A 5,823-nucleotide genomic window follows, 5' to 3' on the forward strand; every position below is an offset into this window, starting at 1 on the left:
TAATACAAATCCACGTTAGGGATGGGTGTGGAGTGAGGTGCTCCACTTACATCTTTAATGTGCTCATGCCGTTTCTTGCTCCGCGTTTCGCGATGGGATTAACAAAGGGACGAGCTGGACGGAGAAGAAGCCGCGCCGATCGGTCCGGTCGGTCGCGCGATCTCAATCATTTGCAATGAAGAGTTGTTTAGTTTGGGCGTCGTCACGGATCAGGGCTCTGACGCGGTGAGGCATGCATGCATGCCTGACTCTTTAATTTTCGCATCGCAGTCCCGTATTAATGAATGAATTTGCGATTCATCATTGATCTTGACTCGTTCCTCGTGTGAAGGGGCAAAGAAAATATCTTGCCGAGCGATCAGGATGCTCTGTAGTTGCAACTAAGTAATTGTAGATGGCTACAGTAAAATACATTCAGATACTGCAGTAACCGATAAACAGTATAAATCATAACTACTAAACAGTATAAATCATCGCTACAGTATAACGGAATACTGTTGTTACAGTATTTGTATAGTACCACTGCAAATCACTATTCATCCACTCACATTTTATTATTTCAGTTGCTACAGTATGCATGCATTGCCATCTCCGCTGTCCCTTGCCGAGCTACGCATTATCAAACGATGTGTCGACAGTTTGACACGAAATAAAAGGAAATGAAATACAAAGTCCAAGTTGATTTTGTGTACGTGCGTTCATGCGGCTGTTATCTGAAAAATTGATCTTTTTTCTCCAAAATGGGTATTACCCGAATTTCATTACGATAGTAACGAAATCTATGTTGGAAAAAGAAAAGACAGAACGAGAATTCTAAAAGCCATACTACCTGGATCGCAGCACAAAGGGCTGCCTACCAGAGTCACCACATGCAGTCTACTTAATCCCCTGTTATTCTATTACGAAACAGGGGAGTACTTCTTATCCTACAAATCTCCCAGAGAAACACCATCAGGTTGAGACCTTGTTTTAGTGTTCAGGGTTACTCTTTTTCACCAAGGTGACTACGTCACTCACAATGTTTTGCTTTTTATGATGCCTAAAAAAAAGTAAGAAATTGATATTAAAAAAGAGACACATTAATTTCTTAAGATATTTTAAAACGATTTATTATCTCATAATCACCTAAAATTGCTTAAAAAGCTAGTTTCTTTATGAAGAAACAACTCTCCACTTTCATCTTTAAATTAAAGATCATATCATCTTTTTACTTACATGAATATCTAATTAATATTAAAAAACTAGCATTAAAAGTGGCTCTATAGTCGTTTTTTTTCCATAGAACTTCATTTTGTTCCAGCAGCATTGCGACCTCGCTCACCGGGTTCTGTCTGGGATGGTGGATTAACGCCATCTCCAACAGATACTCGAAAAATTCATCCACTATAATACTATTACAGTATCACTTATTTTTTTCATCTACAGTAGCTACCCTATTTCCTATCTTTTATTACACACTTCTTCCTTCCGAATCCACGGTCATACAGTATAAACAGTGTTACGGATCCTTAAAACAATATGCATATTTGCCGTTCTCCTTAGCACTGGAAACGGGATCCGCTGGAGAGAGCGGCAGCCAGCAAAACGAGCTGTTCAGGGATACGGCTGAGTTTTGCGGAGACTGCTGGTGCTACCCTAATGCTGCTTTCTGTAGGGATTCCGCTGCATTCAACAGCGCCTGCTGATAAACTCCTTTCTGCAACCCTGCCCAATATTTCAAGGAGCATGCATAGCAAACCACTTCAGTTGGGGATCGGACATGTTTGTTCTCAAAACACACTCGGTTTTGCAATCGCGATATCGCCCAGCAAATAGCAGCCATGCCTACCATATAAAAACTGCCCCCGCCAGGCATAAAATGTTTCCCCCAAATGAAAAATTACTCAAATGATTCAGGCCGACACTGTGCCTCAATCACAAACCCAACTAAACTCCAGACATACTTCGCCAGATTACGCCCAAAAAATACGTGATGCATTGTCTCGTCTTCATTGCAAAAGGCGCATTTTGCATCTCCGTGCCAATTCCTTTTCAATAAATTCTCTTTAGTCAAAATCGCCCCTTGATAAGCTAGCAACAAGAAAAAATTTATTTTTAGGGGAATTTTGGCTTTCCATATCAACTGATATGGCAATCCATATTCGTAAGGACATTTGTGGAGAGTAGACAGGTTTACTGTAAATGTACCTGATTTCCAACTAGAAGTATCGTTTTCATTTGAAAGCTCAATAGTTAAGACCATGTCTCGTAGTTTTGTCGACTGATTTTGAAAGTTTTCATTCAGTCATCTTATTGACGATACAAATCAACATCTTGTTAAGAATTTTAGATCTGGAAATTTTAATAGATCGGAATATCCGATGTTATTATCGGAACATCCGATTAAATATTTTTGTCAAACCGAGAGGCCTATGTTTGAAAAAACCGGACCTTCTGATATGATCGGAACATCCGACCAGTGACATCGGAATATCAGATCCGAGTTGGATCCCAATTTTTTAGGAAGATATTGAGTCAGATTTGAAGATAAGTTTTGATAGATTCTAACTTAAAATAGGGCGAGACCATCCTCCCTGTAAATATAAAGGACTATGGCCGATAAAAATCATCTAATATCAAATCGATCAAACACAATTTACTTCACCTTTCATTTTTACCTTTTTTTGCTCTAATTCTCTATTCCAATCTCCATTGCTTCTCGTTCTTGATCTCAATGATCAAAGACAAGCCATTTTCCATCTACACTCAGACGAGATCCCTCTCTAGTGTGGGTGATGACGAAGGTCTAACAGTGTGGTACCCTGACTAGGGTTTCCTAGGCACTGCCTGTCGGATACACTGATCAGAACATCTAATCCGAGGTTGTAAGTTTTGGTCTAAGAAATTGAACATAGATGCTCAGTGTTTGGCGTGGCACTTTTGTGCGTCAATACACTTTTTGACGACTTCACTGGGGATGAAGTTTTTTCGGCTATCTTCTAGCCGAATTCTAAAACCCTAGACATGTCTACTTCGGAAATCAACAAGGATAATATCATCATGATGTCCTACAATGAGTTGTTGGAAGAAGCGCGCTTGGCGTTCGAGGCTGACTTGGAGCAAAGTCGGCAGCAACTCATCTCGCGTTATGTGAAGACTCGGCAAGGTGTATTCAAAAAAGAAGATTCTCCACCACCCGATCACTAAAAGCCTAAGATACTAACCAATGCAAGCTCTCAACCTCCTCTCTCACAAAAATGTTACTAATATAATTAATCAATATATCGGTGCAACTATGGCTAATAGTATTCGAAAGATGATTGAGGACATGTTGGTTGATAAGAACTGGCCTTTAGTTTTACAAATGCATGATGAATAGAACTTTAAAAAGTCTATTACCGGTAATGCCAATGCTTTAATACCTCCTGCTGTTAGAACATTACCTATAGCTTTTTATGTGTACTTGAATAATCCTTCTGATGACTGAAATTATATGAGTAGTATTGCACCTAATCATATTACCGCTCAAACTATTAGAACTGGTGTGGCACAAACCCGTATCAAACACTACATTTTAAGCACCAAGCTTCGACTTCGACTCAAGCTTGTAGAGCTGGAAGTTATCCCAATATGCAAACACCTTATTACCAAACCGTAGCATATTGTGTTCCACCTATACCGCCACAAGAGTCGGGAATCCCTTATGGGCCAACACTTGAAGAAAATTTTATGACACCACCTCCTATTACATCTTATGTGCCGAATATGCATACACCACATCCTGAGCCAGCAGTTAACCCTATTCGGTCCGCAGCCGATTATGCTGAAATTATGCGAGAGCAAGTAGCTATTGTGCTAAGAGAGGCAGAAAATTTGGTGTGGAGATTAGAAGGAAAGCTCGTGCATATCAAAAGTCATACCCCGAGCATTATGACATAATCTCATACCTATGTGGTTTCAAAGTCCCATATTTCATGAAATTCACTCGGGAAGATAATAGAATAACTAGGGAGCATATAGGTCAATTTCTTGCACAATTGGGTGAAACTAGTTTCAATGATATTCTGAAAATTAGATTGATTCCTTTGTCATTATCTGGAACTGCTATTACATGGTTTACATCTTTTGTTCCTAACTCTGTACATGTGTGGTCTCAATTAGAAGAAAAATTTTATGAGTATTTTTATAGTACTGATATTGAATTGAGGTTTTTCACATTTGACATTAGTTAAACAAAAATATAATATACATGTTACTGATTTTATTAGAAGGTTTAGAGATACAAAGAACCGATATTTTAACTTGACGCTTTCTGAAAATGATTTGGCTGAATTAGCTTATTCGGGCTTATTGTCTCATCTTACGGAAAAGCTAGAAGGTTATAATTTTCAGGACGTTAGTCAAATTTTGCAGAGAGCTATGGGACAAGAAAGCCAAGCTAAGGAGTCTAGAAATCTTCAAAGGTCAGGTAATAAAGTAAGAGTTGATCATCCTAATGTTAAAATGCTTGAATATGAATCTGAAAGTTCGGACGATGATGATGTTGAGGTATGTGGACAAATGGGCTTGGTCTTCTAAATCTAAACCATTCATTTGCTCTGCTCTTAAGCCGATTTCCTCATAAGAGTCTGCAAGAATAAATTAAATTTACTTTTGATATAACGAAGTGTGATATAATTTTTAATTATTTGCTACAAGAAAAACAAATTAAGCCGTCTCATGGTCATGTAATTCCATCATTAGATGAACTAAAGAGGCGATCTTATTGCAAATAGCATAATTCTTATTCGCATGCTTCTAATGATTGCAATATTTTTCGTCGACAGATTCAATCGGCCATTAATGAAGCAATTGAAATTCGCGGAGATGCAAGTGGTGAAGCAACCATTCTTGATTAATGTGGTTGATCTTAAAGACAAGAGCATCCTAATTCGGCCAACTCAAGTTGAATCAGCTAAAGGAAAAAATATAATCGTTGGTGAAGTAAGGTCTAAACCTTTGGAAGAGAATAAAAACTTATTAAAAGAGGTGTTATTGGAGAAAACTCCCAATAGCAAAGAATCAATCAAGATTGTAGTGCCCACTTAAGCTACCAGGGAGCATGATCACCATGAGAAGCCGAAAATGGTCAAACCGAAAAGCCCAGAAGTTGGCAAGTGGAAGATCAATGAAGCGAAGAGACATGTTAAGGTTGATAAGTTCAAGCCCACCTTCAAGCAACTTTTGTTTAAATATGAGAAAGACAAGACCGTCCCAACTCATATGAGTTGGTCAAATGGGTTCAAGTGACCAAGATCACCTTTAAGGCAAGGAGTGTATAATCATAATCAATCAAAAGAAGATCGTACTACCACCATCTACTCACCCTTTGGGCCGTCGGTGCCATTGCTATGGGCTCCCCCTCCTATGTCATTCCCTCCTTGCCCAATGTAGGGTTATAACGGTATGTAAATGACTCCTCCTCCAATGCAATTTTCTTCTTTTCATCAAGGATGAGCAGCACCACAAAGGCCAATATTTGATAGAATCTCATGTCCTGTTCATGACCGATTTAGGCATATAAATATGACTAGTGAGGTTCACCATGCTAAATTTGTGAAGAAAGTATATTGAGTCAAGGAGGGTGGGGTTTTTACTCAAATTTCAGATTCTAATATTGATAAGACAAGGACTACTGATGCTAATATTATTGAGATTGGTTTGATGAAATTAGTTGCTGAAGAACTTGGCAAAGAACCGATTGAATTTGGTGATGATCCGGTCAAATCTAAACATACACCTACTGCTATCCAAGTTGCTCCAAAGACCAATGATGAGGAAGCAGGTAGTAGCATGCTGCTTTTT

This window comes from Phragmites australis, chromosome 2 (genome assembly GCF_958298935.1).
Source record: "Phragmites australis chromosome 2, lpPhrAust1.1, whole genome shotgun sequence".
NCBI classification, from domain to species: domain Eukaryota; kingdom Viridiplantae; phylum Streptophyta; class Magnoliopsida; order Poales; family Poaceae; genus Phragmites; species Phragmites australis.